This window comes from Humulus lupulus, chromosome 3, assembly GCF_963169125.1.
Source record: "Humulus lupulus chromosome 3, drHumLupu1.1, whole genome shotgun sequence".
NCBI classification, from domain to species: Eukaryota; Viridiplantae; Streptophyta; class Magnoliopsida; order Rosales; family Cannabaceae; genus Humulus; species Humulus lupulus.
This window is the reverse complement of record NC_084795.1, coordinates 271,016,795-271,037,944: the sequence shown is the minus strand read 5'-3', so window position 1 is coordinate 271,037,944 and position 21,150 is coordinate 271,016,795. Positions and strand designations below refer to the sequence as shown.

The following is a 21,150-nucleotide window of genomic DNA, read 5'->3' as shown; positions in this document are numbered from 1 at the left end:
GCTGGCTGTGGAATCTGTCCCTGGTCGTTCTCTTGAACCTAATTATTATTATTCTGGCCTTGATCACTCTGGCCAGCATACATGTTTGTCTGCCCTGGATTCATTCTTATCAACTTAAACCTTGGTGAAACAATAGTCAATACAGCCAGTCAGGTAGTGATAACTAAACCTCTTGCCTTACGGTCCAAGAACAAGCAGATTCCACAATCGTACAAATATACAAATAGATACATGATTATAACATTTAACACTTAATATGTATAAGATAATAGTTCAAAATGAACAATACTAATGAGTATGTTCCAGCAATACCAATACTATTTAGCACCCGGTTGCTGAAGATGCATTATTCAGGGCACATGTTTAACATAGTGTCTCATGTAAGCAGGTAAAGCATTTATAATATATTTAAGCAGTTAAACATATAACCACATAAATAGTTACCAAACCATGAGTTGAGCTTGACTTCAGTGATGAGTGTAAATGCCTAACCAGTCTACAGGAACCCTAAACCTTGGCACGCTCTGATACCAAGTTGTAACGCCCTGGTTACCCCAAGACCGTTACGGTGAACGATGAACCGTGAATTTAACTCCCTACCCAAGTTCTTTGGTTAAAAACGTGCTTCTAGGTGTTATTGACAGGTTAAGGTGGAAAACCAGTAAAAAAGGAAAGGATATATTTTATTTAAAACATAAAATGACCCTTGAGAACGATCGACCTTTTAGTTCCTTAGCGTTCACCTAGTCATAACCAACTGGAATCCATTAATAAAGTAAATCAATAAATGGTTCACAATCTAAAACCACACTCCCGGGATCAATCCCACACTCTCGGAACTCTCAATCTACTCAAATGGGGTAAAGGAACCAACCCCCAAGCCTTAAAAACCATCCCGAGCTCTAAAAATGAGATTTGCTGGAATTGGCCTAGCGTTGGGGCACTGCCAAATGGCCCTGGGGTGCTGACCCAAGGCAGAGAGGCTCTAGCCTCTGCCCTGCATAGCATTGGGGCGCTAGGATTGGCGCTGGGGCGCCAGCTTCAGACTAGAGAAATTTCTGGTTTTCCCTCCTTGCGATTTCCCTTGAAACCAACCTTCCAAACCAATCCCAAACCTTACCAAAACATCCAATTCAACCCCTAAACTTCATCTACATCACACCCTCATCAAAACCCAAGCAATCTTACTTAAAAACCTCCACTAATTCCCAACTATTTACATCAAAATCCATAAGATTAAAACTATAAGAAAAATAGAGCAAAGCTTAAAGTTCATGGATGATTTTTTACTTCAAGTTGGTTTTGAGTTCTATTCAATGGATGAACTAAGTTTATAACCTCCAAGCTTTGATTTCCTAGCTTGATTATTCAATTTGGGCTCAAAAACTCCGAAAGAGAAAAAGGGAAGATGATGAACGTGAGGAGCAAGAACAACACTCTGGTTTTGGGTAAACTTCTACAGCCTTCAAAGCTGATATATATCTTAGGGGTGAAATGACTATTTTGCCCCTAGGTCATTTAAAAGTTTCTAAGGACTCCCAAGGGTAAAATTGTCCTTTCCAACCTATTTCATTAATCATAATTAACACCCTCCAATTCCTGCTATTCTCGATATTCTCAAATACCAATAATTCATATCCTGTTACCCTTTAATTCCTGGCAACACTCTAATCATTAAATCACCCCGAGACTCACCCCGAGCCTCGAACTTAATCCCGTTATGACTAAACCGCTACTTAATATTCAAAGATCGTCTCATGCCAAATAGCTCGAACAAATCCACATTATAATGTGGCCTCAAAAATATATCACCGACATGCATACAAATATACAATTACGCCCTCAACGGGCCAAATTACCAAAATACCCCTGTCATGAAATGTGGACCCACATGCATGCATTTAACATCATATTATAATATAATTCACAAAACACATGCATATAATAGTTTAATGGAATAATAAATCAATTATGGCCCTCCCAGCCTGCTAATCCAACCATTAAACCACATTAGGGATTTCAAGGCATTACAAGAAGCATATGGGATATTCTTCATTTCTTCCTTTTCAAAATCATTCTTTTGACACTGGCTTAAATTTAATTTATCACCCTTAATAATAGGAGCAACACTTGGTGAACAATCTTTCATCCGAAATCTCTCCAAAACTGTGTTAATGTAGGCTTCTTGAGATAGACCTAAGTTACCCTTGTATCTATCTCGATGGATCTTAATGCCAATGACATAAGACGCCTCACCCATATCCTTCATCTTAAAGTTCTTTGAGAGAAATTGCTTCACCTCATGTAGCATGCCCTTATTATTTGTTGCAAGAAGGATATCGTCCACATATACAACAAGAAAATAAATCTTACTCCCACTGACCTTCTAGTATATACATTGATCCATGACATTCTCTTCAAATCCAAAAGATGATATGACATCATGGAATTTTAAATACCATTGGCAGGACACTTGTTTTAAACCATAGATGGACTTCTTAAGCTTGCACGCCAAATGCTCACCATCACTATAGGAGAATCCTTCTGGTTGTTTCATGTATACCTCCTCCTCTAGGTCACCATTCAAGAAAGTCATTTTCACATTCGTCTGCTACATCTATAAATCGAAATGACCAACTAATGCCATGATAACTCTGAGGAAATCTTTCTTTGATACCAGAGAAAAGGTCTCTGTGTAGTCAATTCCTTCTTTTTAAGTGAATCCCTTAGAAATGAGTCTCGCTTTGTGTCTCTCAATGTTGTTTAATGGGTCTTTATTTGTTTTGAAGACCCATTTACACCCAATAGCCCTCACTCCATTAGGAAACTGAACAAGATCCTAGACTTCATTACTCTTCATAGAATTCATTTATTCATTCATGGAATTGTACCACAGTTCTGATTCTTTTCTATTCATAGCTTGTGAAAACATTTCTGGATCATTTTCAACTCCAATATTGTAGTCAGATTCTTGCAAATACACAACGTAGTCACTAGGTATCACTGATTTTATTGTCCTAGTGGATCTTCTTAAGGTTACACCAGCAAGCTTTTGGGGAGTGGGTGGTTCAGCATGTTGTTCAACAATTATAGGCAACTCCTAAACAACTTGATCCATTTGAACTTCATCATTGACTTGTGGATCTTCAACAATTGGTTGTGGTGGTTCTGTTGGTTTTTATTGATCAAATCAGAGATTATACGCAGCAGAACAAAAATCAAATTGTCAGATTAATCCCATAAGATTTCTAGATCTACTTCTTCACACTCATATATATATTGAATCAAGGACAAGAATAGAAACATTACCTCAGGTCCTTCCTTGCTGCTATCTTTTCGTATGGCTGAATCCTTGAGATTTCAGACCAAGATCTTCCAAAATGTTCTCAGTCACCCAAAGAACTAGTGTGGGCTCGCTATACAAATAATAGGCAATAACTATTTATCAGATATTCTCAACACATGAGATCTGATAAAGTTTGGACCTAGGTTTTGTGAAGAACAATGACCTTTGTTTTTGTCACTGATCTTTTTCTCTGAGAGAATCCTAGATATTTTTCTATCCATGAAAACTTACGTTCTGTGAAAACTGATATCCAATATTTAATAATATCCAATATATTAAAATATTTGTTATTTTAAACAAATTCAAAATAACTGATCAGTTATAAGATTTTTGTTTAAATAATAATATTTAAATCGAATCAAAATATCTCATTATTTATTTAATATTTAAATAACTAAAATTGTGGAATCAAGAGACCAAGTCTATCTCTTATGCGTGTAGCACATTGCATGTGCACTGTGCCACACGTGTACCACATGCATGTGCAGGCATGTGATTTTTCCCAATTTTATTATTATTTAAATACCAAAAATCCCAAAAAATAAATTAATTCAAAATTAATTATATTTTTGTTAAATCAAATAATTAATTAAGTCTTAATTAAGTAATTACACATAATTAAACAATAATTATGTTTGATACATAGAAAAATATTTTACTTATCACATAAGTCATTTTTGCCTATTTTTGTATTTGCCTTTGACAGTGATTGTTTGAGCCATTCTGGGGACCATGGACCTATAACATTAAGCTCCAATAAATTGAAACTAAATAATTAAACTCTTTAATTATAATAGTTAATTTATTAATTATGATATTACTCCACTATAAATTCAGAACTGCACTCTTTATGTTATAGATATACTTTTACAGAAATCTTTTTCTGAAGTCGTCCATTGATATAACCATCTTACAATAGTTCAACCCTCTAATTAATTAGTTCATAAATTAGAATGGAAGAATTACCATTTAACCTTTCTAATTTACTTCTTATTCCTTAAGTACCATTAATTCATTAGTGAATAATTAATCTATAATCTAATTATAGATTTGAGCTCAAAATCATTCAGTTCCAGAATTAACCCTTAAGGGAACTAATATACGATCCGTTAGGAAAGATTAGATTCCGTATTGTTGATACATGTTCCCAGCCATCCATGATATTAAATCTCCAAAACAAAAGTCATTAGCCTCATTCTTTGAAGAGACCTTAACGAGTGAATCAAAAGATTTAATAAATATGAACAGGAGTTCATGAACACTCAGGATTTAGGTTGATCTATAAATGATCATCAGTTATGATATGAATTAAAAGTCTTTATTGTTAAATGGTTTTTGGATAAAGACTTTAATTCGCATCGGTCCATGTCATATATAATCATATTATATAAAGCACCTTTACCGAGATGTCTTTCCACATCAATAATCCGAATCTAGATTATTTGTATCATTATGATACTCGGTTTAAATTTTTATGATATTTACAAAATTATTCAAACAATAATTTAACAATCTAAATATGACAATAATAATAAACCATTGTATTTATTTATTCACAGAAAAAACAAATGTCTTTACATGCTTTTAGGACACACTCCTAACAGGTTCAACATCCATTTGGACTCTAGGGGTATTATCAACCACAATCAATCTTGCTCTTGAGGTGGAGGGTTCTGAAGGATGTTTCTCATAACCTAAGTCCTTTGATTGATCACTCCCACTAATCAAGGCATTTTCAAGAAATTTTTCATTCCTTGATTCAACAATCCTAGTACTATGAGATGATCAATAAAACTTGTAACCTTTAGACCTTTTAGCGTATCCAATAAAGTATCCCCTTATGGTCCTTGGGTCCAGTTCTTCTCTTGTGGATAGTATATCCTAACTTTAGATGAGAATCCCCAAATGCGTACATGTTGCAAACTCGGTTTCCAACCTTTCCATAATTCAAAAGGAGTTTTTGAGACTGCCATGGTTGGAACTCGGTTTAATATGTACATGGATGTTTTTAGAGCTTCAGCCCATAAGGATTTAGGAAGATTAGGGTTCCTACTAAGCATATTCCGCACCATATCCATCAATGTTCGATTTCTCCTTTTTGCAACACCATTTTTCTTGAGTGTACCAGGCATGGTATATTGGGAAAAAATCCCATTTTCTTGAAGAAACTTTGCAAAAGGGCTAGGTGCTTGTCCATCTTCAGTGTTTCTACCATAATATTCTCCACCTCTATCTAATCTCACTATCTTAATTTTCTTTTTTCATTGTTTCTCTACTTCAGCTTTAAATATCTTAAAGACATCTATCGCTTCACTTTTGTTATGAAGTAAGTAGATACACATGTAGTGTGAGTAATCATCTATGAAGGAGATGAAGTATTTCTGACCATATGAGTCCATGTCAGGACTATATATATCAGTATGTATGATTTCTAATAGTTTGGAACTCCTATGGGCACCAATTTTCTTAGACTTGGAGGTATGCTTTCCCTTAATGCAATCCACACAAGTATCAAAATCAGGAAAATCTAAGGTATTGAGTACCCCATCTTTCACTATTCTTTTAATTCTATCAATGGGGATATGTCCCAATCTGTGGTACCATAATGTAGAGGAATTCTCATTCATAACACATCTTTTATTGCAAGAGTGAACATGCACAATATTATAAGCGGTATTTTTTTGTAAATTAAGGCAGTAAAGACCATAAAACAAAATACCATTTCCAACACATTCAAATTTATTATATAAATTAAAAGATTTGTCTGAAAATGTAAAGGAAAATTTAAAAGGTATAAGTCTTGAAACTGAAATCAAGTTTCTAGAGAAACTTGGTACATAAAAGGTCTTTTCTAACTTTAAAATAAAATTGCTACTTAAAATTAAATGACACGTTCCAATAGCCTCCACATGTGAGCCCATCATGTTTCCGGATAAGATGCTTTACTCACTTCCCACTGGTTTCCTTAGGTTTTGTAAACCCTGCAAGGAATTTGAAATGTGAATTGTTGATTCATAATCAATCCAACATGTGTTAATATTAACATTATCCATATTGAATTCATAACATACTAAGAAAATTGGAATACCTTTGTCGTCCATCCATTTCTTGAACTTGGTGCATTCCTTTTTCGCATGTCTCTTCTTTTTGCAGAAAAAACACTTGATGGAATCCTTCTTTATCTCGCCTTGGGGAGGCACTTTATTTTTCCCCTTGTCCTTCTTGGATGGTTTTCATTTCTTTCCTTGGGTGGCTATGTGAGCACTCTCACCTTGCTCTTGTAGGAGCCTTTCTTCTTCTTGAGCACACATGGTTATTAGTTCATTGATACTCCATTTGTCCTTATGCGTGTTGTAGGAAATTTTGAAAGGCCCCTATTGAGGTGGAAGATTGTTAAGGGTGTAGTGAACCAGGAAGGTATCAGAAATGACTACATCGAGCTTCTTCAGTTGAGCAGAAATGTCCCTCATCTTTGAGATATGTTCTCTAACTCCTTTGACACCAACGAGCTTTGTTGATGAGAACTGGTGTATAAGGTTTTTGTAAAGTGGTTTTTCCGAAGTGTCGAACTGTTCATCAATCATTTTGATCAAGTCTTTGACTTTCTCAGGTTGCTCCACTGATCCACGCATTCCCATAGGGATCTTGAACACAATCAACATGATGCCGAGGCGATTGGATCGCTCCCATTTTTCATATAGTGCGATCTCAGCAGTAGTGCTAGTCGCAGTGATTGCAGCAGGTTTGTCCTTCCTTATTGCGTAGTCCATGTCGACACAGCCTAAGTGAAGAACAACTCGTTCCTTCTAGATTTTGAAATTATCACCCATAAGCTCAGGAATTTCGGTAAGGATTTCAATGAAACTAGAGGAGGATGAAGAACTGCATGAATAGGATTACAAACTTAGATTTCTAAAGATTGAGGCTTAATGGAGTCATGTTTTACCAATGTATAACATGTTGAAAGAAGAAATTTTATTAAAAAAAATTGTCTGTGGGCTAAATTTTTTAATTTAATAAAATTTGATGTACATTATAATACATTATTCAAATAAATTATTTGGGATAAATTAAGGTTTGATATCTCTATCTAAATTAAACTTTATGATAAAACTATTAAATTAATTATCATAACTCATGTGGGTAAATTAAGAAAGTTAATTTAATATATTATCCCAATTAATTATATAATTATAATATAATCACTGTGGGGTAAAATTATTACATCAATATAATCAATCACAATTTATGTCCATTATATGATCCTTTCATATTGATATATAATTTTATATAATTAAAGATGTTGTGGCTACTCCCTAATTATTTAAAAGTATATGGTTCCCTAGACATTATGTTTTAGGCTCTATGAAGACCTAAGAACAATTTCGTTATAATATAATAGGAAATCACAAAGAATAGTGCTCCTAGTGTGGTCGTCCGAAGATCATTAAAAACCATTCTAGATTGAGCATTTGTCTCAGTTTCATGCGTTCTTATGTCAACCACAAAATTGTTTATGTATTATTCATAATTTTATTCACCCTAAATATTTTATGAATATTAATGTGAATATTTTATGAATATCAATGTGCTAAATATTATTCAATCAATCTTAATGTTTGAATATAATCTAAATATATCTAGCACAATATGGAATATATAACGTATTTAAAATCATAAAGTCATACATATAACCTTAAATATAATTATACTAAAAATAAATTTTGCATGAATAATAACAAAATAATCATACAAATTAGCATAATTATTTATATGTAGGAAATAAATACAATAACTCCATATAGACACTTAATGGCAGAAAAATCCATGCTAAATAAGACAATAAAATCATTTATTGATTTGATGGATTAATAAAATAATTTCACAAACTTAATTGTGAAATAAAATGTAATTACATTATTAAAATAGCACAATTATTTAATATTGCATAAATAAAGGAAATATATACAATAAATACACCAAAATCAAATATTTGGACATTTTAATTAATTTCTAAATAACATATAAATTACCAAAATTATATGTTTTAATTAGATTGGCAAAAAAATTTTAAAATGAAATTTATTGTCTAAATAAGCATTAAAATGAAGAAAATAATAAAATTCTAAAATTAAATTAGAAAAGGAAATTTTCAGAATTTTTATAAATTTTTCTTCAATTTTTTTTTTAAAATTCTGCCTGGGGGAAACAACATGTCGTTTTCCCTTGTTTGTTGTCGTTTCACCTATCGAACGCCAGGTCGTTTGTTTCGCTTCAGGTGTCGTTTCCCCCGTCTTCAACCTACAGTTGGGTCATTTTGACCCGGTTCTCCTGCACGTGGGTCCTTCGACCCAGTTCCAAAACCCGACCAAATAAACTCATTTCGACGTTGGTTTTCGATAATTTAAAGCCCAGATCAATTAGAAAATCATAGATAAAGAGATTCATAGCATTTGTTTGCATAAAAATAACTAAAAACCCGATTTTAAATTCAAAAAGAATTTTCAGCCATAACCGGGTTCTTTAAGGTTTGAACGACTGTCATAGGTTTGAAACTCGATTTTACTGCATAAAATCATTAGAAAAGATAAACTAAAGAGTTTTTAATGATATTTAGATTAAAAATATATTTGAATCATAAAGCCAAAAAACTTATAAATTATCGGCTTTGAACGTGTGGGAATTTAAAAATTTTGCATTTATAATTTTTAGACTAGTTTCTCACATAAGAAATCATTAGAAACATTTATAAAGAATTTCTAATGCAACTAAAATTGAGAAACAAAATTTCATTAATAATAAAAAAAAATTCAACCATTCGACAATATATGTATATATATATATGTACATATAAAGACATGCATATATAAATCGTAAAAATATATATATGTATATATGCATTAAAAAATAACAAGGCAGAGATAAACCTGGCTCTTGATACCAAATGTTAGATTACAAATTAATCTAGATGCATAACAATCTTAATGCGGAATAAATAGATTGTTACATAAAATTAATAGGAAAGAATATTGTACCTCCAGCCATTGCTATTGATAATCTCGATCTATAAACTTTAGATCTACAAAAGAAAAGAAGAGAAATTAGAACGAGTACACGGGCTTCCAAGCTCTCACTAACACTTTTAGATGGAGTTACTGAAAGACAGAAAAATATGAACCGTGAGCTTGGGGACCGATACTCTATATCTATAGAGTGAGACATTCCATCAAAATCTTAGCCACAAATTGAAATATTCTCTCAATCAATTGGGATATACAAAATCGGGTAACAATAAAATTGGGTAACAAATAATGTTGACCATTAATTAGAATATTTGTCAATAAATAAAATATTAACTTTGGTATATTAAATGAATTTAAATCGATTAGTTGTAAAATAATTGATTTTATATACCATATAAATAAATATTTTAACATATCAAACTAAAAAGAAGTCCATTTTCTATATATAATAAAGTTTGAGGCATATAAAATGATGTAAAGTAACCTTCCGATTTATGCATGTAATAATGTTGATGAATCTAATTATTAGTTATAGTAATAAATTATACCCTCATTATAACTTTAACGCATTTTAATAATGTAGTCGATACAAAAAAACAAAGCTTTTGCTGGCGCATTTTTGCATCGACAAAGGGTGATGACAAAGCTTTGTCGGTAATAGGACTTTTGCTAGCGCACAATAAACCGCCCTAGCAAAAAAAGGGCACACCGAGAAAAAATGTTTCCGCAGAATAGTGGAAAACACTTTTGTCGCAAAACATCACGCTGCCAAAAGTCTACCTTTTTGGCGGTGTAAAAAAACATCGGTAATTGTCACCTTTTTTGCCAACGCAATTTTATTATGAATGCGCCGACTGTTGACCGCATTTTTGGCCAACGACGGGTAGACGTCAAAACGACAAAAAACCTTCAAGACAAAAATACGACACAAATTTTTTTTATAGTGGTTCAGCCCCAATGTGTTGGTAATAGCCTAGTCCACTTAGAGTTATGATTATGAATCTACACTCAAGATCAGATGAACCCGAGTCAACTGAGTTTCTTCAGTGCAAATGAAAAGAATACAATATTTCTCTCAAGATACAAATATTCTCTCAGTAAAATTAGAATCCGACCCCCTCTCTGATGCCATGAGCTTTGTATTAATAAGCCTAGGATCGTACAAATGCAGTCTCTCATAATCGGGATCTTTCTGTTATTCTTTCAATATTTTAATTAATAATAACATCTAAAATACAACAATATGCGATTCTTTGGGATAATATGAGAGATTCCCGCGCAGGTATGACCGATTCTAGCTGAAGCCGTTACTGAGATCTTTTGCGTCGCACTGTTCTGTTTAGCCGGTCCACATCACACCCAGAAGGAAAACTGAAGGGCCAAAACACTTCACCGGTCGGCCACACCCTCACTGGTCGGCCAAGACAAGTGACTGGTCGGCCAAACACATGTCTGGTCGGCCAAACACTTGAATGGTCGGACAAGCACCTGACCGGTCGGACAAGCACCTGACTGGTCGAACAAGCACCTGACTGGTCGGCCAAGACAAGTGACTGGTCGGGCAAACACATGTCTGGTCGCCCAAACACTTGACCGGTCAAACAAGCACCTGACCGGTCGAACAAGCACCTGACCGGTCGGACAAGCACCTGACTGGTCGGTCATGACACTTGACTGGTCAGTCAAAATCTTCACCGGTCTACCGGATCACTCCTAAGCTTGATTACCCAACCATTCCTTCCCATTTGTCACTTCTATTGCCACATCATCATTTTCAAATTTTGGGGATAACATTTGCCCCCCAAGTTTATTATATGATATTCTCACATAATAAAAAAATTTCTCCACTGCTGACGGCACAATAATAAAAAATATAACTGTACATTTTCCCGCCTATGCAACAAACCACGACGCCATGGCAGACCACGATCACTGTAATTAACTGCTCCCAATCATGGGGAGAAAATATACCCAAGGGAATTCCAAGAGTCTAAGAATAAGTGACAATTTCCACTTTTTCCCTTTAAATAGGCCCATAAGTGCTCATAATCTCATAAGCAAAAAGAAGACCAAAAAGCTTCCCATCTCCCTCATCTTTTTTTTTTCTCTTGGCCGTGTACCCCCAAAAACTCTCCTCTTGGCCGAAAAGCTTCAAGGATTTCAAGAAAAAGCTCCAATTTCTTCAAGCAAATCCAAGGGTTCTTCAAGAAATCAAAATCCTCTTCAAGATATATTTGGGTAAGTCCTTCTTCCTCATCTTTATTTTTAAGCCTTTTAAGCTTTAAAATTTCACATAAAAGTTTGTTAAAACCCATATGTGCCGAAACCCCCATAGGAAATACTCCCTTGAATTTGTGCATGAATCTTTGATATATAATGTGTATTGTGGCTGTTTTGATGTTATATAGGCTATGGGTAGATCAATTTTGTCTTCAATTTCTTGAAAATTTGAAGAAAAATTAACTTTCTATCCCAAATTGCATATTTGGGTCCTTGGGTATTTGATGACAGATAGGATCCCTAGAACTTTTGAAACCCTTCAAATCCCCCATTTTGATCTTGTTGTAGTGTATTTTGGATGAGAAAAAGTGTTTAAGCTTTCTCAAAAATAGCCTATTAGGGAATACACCCATGACCGATCGGTCACGCTTCCTCCTGCCCGAGGAGACAATCATTCGGAGATGCCCGTGGCTGCTCGGACACGCCTATCACCCGAGCGTATGTCCTCCCATCCGCTCGGATCAACATCCACCGATCGGGTGCGTCTTAGGCTCGGAATAGTGCTCCACTGCTCAGAAAACATGCGACTGTGGATGTGCTCCTAGTCGATCGGATGGCACAGCCCAGCCGCTCGGGCACTACACACCACCTGATCGGACAACAGACCCATACGCCTAGTCGAGCGAATGATACACCACTCGAACACGCATCTCGCAATTTCCCCTCGGAACCAACTGAACCGATCAGACACCAGAGATGCATGCCTGCCCAGCCGCTCGGCCATGCGCACCTGCTGCGCTCTTCGGGTGCACACTTCGGCTCGGTCACCAGATGCGCGCGCTGGCCGATCGGACACAGACGCCTCCACTCGGACACCACGCACGCCTGCCCAGCCACTTGGTCATGTGCAACTGCTGCGCTCCTCGGGTGCGCACACGCCTGCCCAGATGGCACGCTCCCGATCGGACACCATGGAGGCTCACCTACCCAGCCACTCGGTCATCCTTCAATCCGCTTGGGTGCATGCGCGCCTGTCGCTCGGGTGCATGCATCGACCGCTCCGTCATGTACACCGCTTGGCCTCATGAATGTCCCCAAGAATTTTTAGACATCAAAGTTTCTTTTTCCCTCATGCATGCTATATTTTTACTGCTTAGATAAATATTTTCTGGGTAGAAAAATAAATATTTTCCTGTTGAACTGATTAATTTATACTTGTTTGGTTGATCACCTCCCCATTTTTACTTTTTGTAGATGAATCGCTTTGACTATAGGGGAGGTGACAACCATAGAAATTCTGACACTTCCATTCTACAATCAAGTGATACTCCTTAAAGCAGCGACTCTTCATCGAAGTCTCCTAGCAGTCGCACCCCCGAAGATTGCCTTCGCCGTCTCAAAAAGATCCTTCCCCGATCAGCCTTATATTTCCTCTACGAAGAACAGTTTCTCAATCAACATGATGAACATTCAGAAATGAGGGGTGAAGAAATCCAATAGACTTCCTCAGGACCAAGACCCCCAGGTGGCTCACAGAGCCACACATAAGGTAGTGGAATGTAGTGAAGTCCAAACTGCGGCTTCTTCAAGACTGCCCCGCCAGACACAAAATCCCAGCAAGCCTCGGAGAAAAATCATTTAGAAATTTACCACCAAGATCCAACAATTAGCCGTTCAAAAACCAAGAAAAGAAGGAGAAGAAACACCCTCTTGGTTTACAGCCAAACCCTCCAAACTTAACCCCTGCATGTTCGACAAACACATTCAAGCCTCGGGCCTGAAAGGGGTTAACGTGATATGTCCACGCCCTCATCAGAGAGCCAACAAGCCTGGTGGACCTTACTGTGCCTGGTCTAGGTACCACGTATTCGCAGGAGCTACCATTCCGCTGCATCCTTTCTTTCGGTCAGTAGTGGATTACTTCAATGTCTCTCCTTTCCAGATTGCTCCCAATGGGATTCAGGCATTGTCCGCTTTATACATTCTTTACTTCCTGCAAGGTTGGGATCCACCCACTCCTCATGAAGTGCACTATCTCTTCGACTTCAGGACCAACCTAAGCCACAAGAATACATGTTTTTTCCACCTATTCCATAGGCATAAAGGGATCAAATACCTCCATGGCATCACTCATAAATCAAATCCTGGAAAATACTATACAGAGTATTTTCTGACTTCTGATATCAAAGCCAACAACTTAGCTTTTACACATGCGGGTCCATTTCACCAGCCCTTGCCTACCAAGGAAATGTGTTCCCGAGCAGAAGAATTGGCTAACATGTCCTCCGAGGAGAAGAATGTAAAAGAGTTGGTTAACGTGGATAATCTTCAGATGGTGGGGCTGTTACCAAGTAACCAAAACATCCTAGTAGAAAGTACTACCGAGGAAGCGAGTGCAACTGATCAGTACAACACTGACACTGAGGTAGTGACCGATCAGTTCTCTCCCGAACTGTCTCCCTACTCTCATAGACCAGGTGACCTTATCATTATGGAACCCCTGCCAGAGGATCAACGCAGGCGTGTCATTCCCACACAGCCTGTGAAAGGAAAGACCATTTAGCTTCATTGGGACTTCAGCTCATCATCTGATGAAGAGGATGACTTCCTTGATCAAATCCTAAACTCAGGTCTAGTAGTCATAGTATGATGTTTGGTTTTAAATAACTTGGTTATACGGGGTTTATAGAGTTTTCTGGTAGTAGTAAAGTATTTATCTACATATTGCTCCACTTTTTCCTAACAAATCTTTTGTTTACTCTTTTGCAGATTCAGAGATGTTCAAACAATTCAACACTACCCTTACCCAAAAGAGGAAACCTGGGGAGGGAAGTGGCTTAACTCCTCCAAACAAAGACCCAAGGACAACCTCGACCAGCAAGGGAAGACAACCCGAGCAGGTCATCATGATCCTGCAGCTGACTCCCTCATCGATTTCTCCCTCTGCGAGCTTAACCCCCACTCGCTCGACTGTCTTAAGTGAACCCCTTCGCATCGCTGGCAACATTGGGAAGGAGTTGTTTGAGCAAACTCTTCATGATGCTTCAACCATTCAGAGCTTTGAATCTCTGCCTCGGCTCAGTGTTGAAGTTGTTCTGCAAAGGGGGCTGGCCCAACTGATGAATGTAAGTATTTTATCATAAGACATCCAAGTTTGTTATTATTTGCTTTCTACTTGTAGTAACTTTCAGTTTTCCACTGCAGTCGCTTATTACGATCAGCCACAGTGGACTACAAGGAATTAATCAAGGTCTTGAATGATCAGCTGGTGGACGCCCAAACCAAAGTAGAAACTTTAACTTCTTCTGAAAAGGATCTCAGATCCAAGGTTGAGCATATGGAGAAAACCATTGCCGAGCAGGATGGATCTCTTCGGGAGCTGGCTGATGAAAACCAGAAGCAACTTCAAATTAGCAAGACGTTGACTGATCAGGTGGAGAAACTGACTCGCGAGAACGAGGAGCTAAAGCGAGAAAAGGAAGCCGATCTCGCTCACTACGAGGAGATTTGTTTCAATTGCTTCTACCAGGTGTGGAAGTTGAACAAACCCCTCAACCTCGACTTTCTCACAGATGAGGCCAAAATAGAAGAGCTTGCCAAATGTGAGGCAAAGGCTGCTGAGGAGGCAGCTAATCCTGCTGGTACCACACCTTTTTCTCCCACGCTATCGTTCCGACTGGAAGAAGCCACTGATGCTGAGGAAGGTGTTGATCAACCTGAGTGACAACCCGACTAGGGAGCCCCATAGCCGACTAGTGAGCCTCTATCCGCCCAGATGACTCCTTACCTGACTAGTAGACATTTATTTTATATTTTGCTATTGTACTTTGCTCGTATGGCCGAGCTATTGGCATGAACACTTCACTTTTTTAGACTTGAGTCATTTAAAAGTTTTATTACGCAGATGCCTGATACTTTCATATGAGTACTTAGTTTTCTAACTTAGAAATTCTAAACATTTCATAAGTTCACTACAAGAAAAAAAATGCTTTTAATAACACCAAAAATGTGCTATCAAAACATACCATAACACTTTCTGATGTGTTAAGATCGACTATGTTATCGTAGGTCAGGGTACTTTACATAACACTTTATCATTGTTATACAGATGTCCTATTATACTATCAACGATAACACACTTTCTTTGTTATTTCAATAAATAGATAAGTGTTTAATTATATTATTTATAGTCGATTATATAACGTATTTCAGTACTTATAAATTTGTGTTATACTACACTTTAGCATAACACATTTTTTGTGTTATACTACACTTTAGTATAACACATTTTTTGTGTTATATAATGAAGTTTGCATAACAAAATTCTTTACTTATAAAAAGTGTAATTGTAAATAGATATTATAACACATTTTTCGTATTATTTTACTATTTAGATAAGTTTAAATTCTCATTATATATTCATTTATATAACACTAATTTATTCTATTATATTTTTATTTTTTATTTATATAATTAAAATTAGCTTTCTAATATATACTAGCATCATCAAATGAACTTGATTTTCAAATAACAAAAAGTAAAAAGCATTCAACATTGTATTAACAATCCACAAATTAGTTTAAAACATTCAACACTGTCATCAAATTATATTATAGCTCTCAGGAGACAAAGACCCGAAAACTTAAACCAATAAATCTTAAATCACATGGTAAAAAACATTATCACATTATTGCATATAAAGTGCATCCTAATGACCAAATATCAGCTCTCTCATCGATATCTGCATTACTTGGACAATCCCACAACTCAGGAGCTCGAAAAGGTGCTGGACAATGCTCAGATGCCCATTTCTACATAGCAAGCAATGAGTCCACCATCAATACAAGTACAAAATATTTAATGAAAGATGAAATCTATGTCCATTCCTCCATTACTTTGGCATATTCTAACAATAGGAACTTTTAAATTGTACAAATTAAAAATTCAAACATTTTGTAATTTGATAAGTTTTTTAAATGAGGCTATCCAAACAGTAACTAAAAATGCAATAACTTGATAGAAAACCTCAAAACATGAACACATGTCAAGTCTTCACAAATATGCCATTAATTAAAAAAATTCAATATTTTTTTATCTCTTAAGACTATGAAAAAATAAACTCGGACCTCATACAAATGCCAAAGCATTGGATGAATGCCATTGTAACTGATGCATTGCATGTGTGTGGGTGTGTTCGATTGGGGGAACAAAAAAAACACCTGCAATTGTAGTGCCTCAGAACGAGATTGAATCTGCCTCCTTGCAGGCCGAGCACTGCCAAAATCCATCAATATGGCTAGTGGTGGTTGTCCTTTCCCATGAGTTATGAGGACATTACCAGGCTTGACATCATTATGAGCATATGGTGGATCTAAATTATGCATGTGCTCGAGTCTTGCATGTGATGCCCCACGTCACTATGGCTGCTTTCTGGAATGATGACTGACCCTACAAACCAACACGAGTCTTTCCAGCGTGCTTTGTCCTCACTCGCACGTTTCCTGGGAAAACTTCCCAGGAGGTCACCCATCCCTAGATTACCCCAGGTCAAGCACGCTTAACTATGGAGTTCTCAAGTGATGGGCTACCGAAAAGAAGATGCATCTTGTTTATATAGGTAGTACCCATCAATCCATTTAAGCCTTCTTCAACTGTGTAGTCCAATACCTACACAGTCTTAGAATCATCACACTTGACCTTCCCCGGGCGGTGTGGGATTGCACAGCTTACCCGGTCTTTCCCCTTACGAATACGGGATTCTGACTGTCACAATCACCCCCCCTTACGGGCCTGACGTCCCTGTCGGCCACACTTCCGGCTGGGTCAAGGCTCTGATACCATTTGTGATGTCCCACGTCACTATGGTTGCTTTCTGGAATGACGACTGGCCCTACAAACCAACACGAGTCTTTCCAGCGTGCTTTGTCCTCACTCGCACGCTTCCTGGGAAAACTTCCCAGGAGGTCACCCATCCCTAGATTACCCCAGGTCAAGCACGCTTAACTTTGGAGTTCTCAAGTGATGGACGATCGAAAATAAGTTGCATCTTCTTTTCAGTAACCCATCACTTGAGAACTCCAAAGTTAAGCGTGCTTGACCTAGGGTAATCTAGGGATGGGTGACCTCCTGGGAAGTTTTCCCAGGAAGCATGCGAGTGAGGAAAAAGCACGCTGGAAAGACTCGTGTTGGTTTGTAAGGCCAACCGTCATTCCAGAAAGCAACCATAGTGACGTGGGGCGTCACACTGCACAAAGCTGTTAAACAGAATTTCAGGCTCAACTATTTTACTATAAGTACACATCATTGTATCATATAGACGAGGAACTGAAACACATGTGATAACATAACTCAATTTAAAAAGTCTAAAGAAACATATCTATCTACCTGTCGAAATATATGAAGAACATCGGTGGTTGAGAATAACTCCATTTTAGCTTTCATAGTGTTAGCATTGTCCAACAATGTTCCATCCAAATGAACTGGAAACAACAAATATGCTTCATGCTTCCAAGATCCTTCTTGTGTAGGCTGCCAACAGAAATATCTTAATGAATTATTCTGGATCAATTTCAGAATTTCTTTTTGTAGTTCCAACAATGTTTAAAATACCTTTTTTAATCAAACATTCCGAAGTTAAAAATTGATATTGCTACTATAACCCACCAGATAATTGTTGCTAAAAAAAAATTAGCATCTAATTCATTACATATAGAAAGAAATATCAAGTATGCAGCCAGAAAAAACTGGTGCATACAGGGTGGCATGCTTTACTAGACTATATGCAATAGAGACAAGAAATCTAGGACCCAGATAAGCAAAGAAGTTTTTCCAGCTCATCCTCTACATTAACCAAAATGTAAATCAGAATGACCAGCATAAACTACCATTAAACAATCAAAACTCCAAACTACAATTTCTTTATTAATGGAACTAAATAACAAAGAACACACTTACATTGATGGAATTTGTTTGAATAACCTGAGGTCCCAGACATCTTGGGGTACAACTAACATATTTATAAGATCTTGGAAAAAGAAATTTCATAAGAACATTAGTCAACAATAGACACATTCATGTTCACATAGATGAACCCCTAGAGGCATGCTGACAAGGTGAAAATTGATGGAGCATTTATGTGTATTTATATGTATGTTTATAAGAAACAAAACCTTATTGAATATATAAGGAAATAATAATTTAAAAAAAAAAAAAAAGGTGATAAGGTATCCTTCTCGAAATCCAAATAAGAGAATAAATTTTCATACTCACCCTTGAAATCATGTTACCAAGGAGTATAAGAGCAGCATCAACCTGCATGATTGCATACATAATGAATTAAAACCTAAAAGTATTCTTGCAAATGAAGTATTGCAAATGCTAAGATAATTTGAGAGATAAAAAGCATTGGTGTCCGCATATTGATAGGAATTAGAGCTACAAAATAGGTAACATGGCGTGAAAATCCTCGGTGAGTGTTATTGATGAACTAAAAATTGGATACAGGTTTTCCAAGCATTCAAGAGGCTGGGACTCTCCACAAGAGCAAAGCTCAATACACAAGAATTTGTTACAGCTCATCTAAAACCAGTAACCAGGGTGGTTATTTATATATTTAGTTTCCCTTAATATATTTTACAATGTTCACATCACACAACTCATAAACTATTAGACTCCTAAATTAAGGAAGGGGAGAATTGTTGCATTTTCTTTATAAAAAGTAATAACAATTACAAAAAAGGAAACTTGATATTTCCAAATCAATCAGTTTATGATTTACCATAGCCACTTTCCTTTTTTGAGCTCTTCTCTTAAACGTGCATCAGCATGCTCTCTCTCCACCCGCTTCTCAGATGATGATGGCTTATCTCTGTTAACATAAGCCTAAGAAGCAAAATCACATTAGATACCTCTTACCTGAATCTTTATCATAGGAAATCTGACACAAATCACAACTTTTATAACATGAAGAGAAATAACTACCCGATAGAATAAAGCAGCTGCAAGGTCAACAATACCATACTGTGACCTACTTAAAGCTCCAAATCTATCATCTTTAGTTGCCTCAGCCCTGAATAAGTATAGATTTAATATTATTTTTCTATTGATAAAGCAAGTTGTATAAATAAAAAGATGGCAGTCATCATCTGTATTACAACCTAGGTAGAAGCAAAAATGCTCCTTCTAACAAATAGCAAGCAAGACCATTAAAAGCTTATTTAATGCATGGCCTGTTCATAACAATTCATTTAATAAGTAATTATGCAAATATAACAAGAAACATGTATTCCAAAAAATAAGATTGTCCTGGCATATAATTGGCAGAAAAAAATACCTCCTCCATTCATATCAAGCCATGACGACGATCGGGCCAATCCAAAAGGAGTCGATCCCAAAGGATCAAGCCAATCTAGAAGTAGCAAGAGGGCTGCTAGTGCAGACCCTTCCATCTCGAACAAGAGACGAGATGTCAGTGCCAACTCTCGATATTGGACCAATCTAAGATGGAACAACACTACTTGGACTTCTTCTATGAGCCAAAGAAGGCAGGGAACTCAAAGGAGACCCAGTATGCTTCCAATATGCTGCAACAATTGACTTGAGATGATTGTTGTGACCAAAGGAAAATCTCCCTAGAGCTTCTAGGATGGAAAAGAAATCAAACATCATTAGCTCAGTTAACAAATTACAATACTGCCCCGGGAGGAGCAGGTTTGTTTGAGCAGCCTCAAGAGTATGAACAAGCTGCCAATATGCTTGTGGTACACAAATTTCAAATCATGGTAATGAGATGTATAGTAGCCAGAACTTGAATATGTATGGATTCAGTAGCTTATAACAGATAGAAAATCTACAATTATATCCAAATATATATGTATGAATGCAGTAGCTTATAACATAAGGTCTAAAATTATGTATATATATCTATGTATGGATACGGCTAAACAATAATCTGGCAGCCATGGAGATGGACCATAACAGTACAAAATTACAACAAGTGACTTGTGGTTGTAATGAAATGTCAGTGTCAGTGTCAGCAGTCACAGATAAAATCATGGTGTGGCAGTGGACAGCTCCATTGGCACACTACCATCCACACAAAAAATTGAAAACAAGAAAATGTCTGCTCTGCCATCTCGAGGGTAAAAAAGGACATTTCATAGCATTAATTATCCAAACTATATAATTTTTTAACTATGGAAGAACCTTGACCCCGTCTGTGACCATCCACAATTACAGGCAAAACAAATGCAGCCATTGCACGCTGTTCTGGATATGCTTCCTGGCTATCAAGAAACCTGATGAAATATGTATGTCCCCCATCCTTCACTAGATCAACCTGGCATGACTATCAATCCTTGTAAAGATGCACAACATAAAAGGGCACACCAGGAAAACAGTAATATAAAATACAATGAGCAAATTATTCTTAATTAAATATCCTGACTGTATAGATGAAACAAACCCAGTTGAAGTGAGCATCTGCATCAGCTTTTTCTGGTTGGTGCGGCACCTATTAACAAGCTCAACTATCACAGATCATAGAGATGAAAAAAATTCATT

At 36.6% G+C, this 21,150-nt stretch overlaps 1 long non-coding RNA gene across 1 annotated transcript; it reads right to left on the bottom strand.

Moving 5' to 3' along the window:
- Window positions 1-17,979: 17,979 nt before the first annotated feature.
- LOC133821651 (uncharacterized) lies at window positions 17,980-21,123 on the bottom strand. Its single transcript, XR_009887728.1, has 7 exons — window positions 21,053-21,123; window positions 20,794-20,935; window positions 19,922-20,225; window positions 19,570-19,657; window positions 19,367-19,470; window positions 18,544-18,900; window positions 17,980-18,117 (listed from the first exon to the last, which is right to left on the bottom strand). It is a non-coding gene; the product is annotated as an uncharacterized LOC133821651 (long non-coding RNA).
- Window positions 21,124-21,150: the final 27 nt, after the last annotated feature.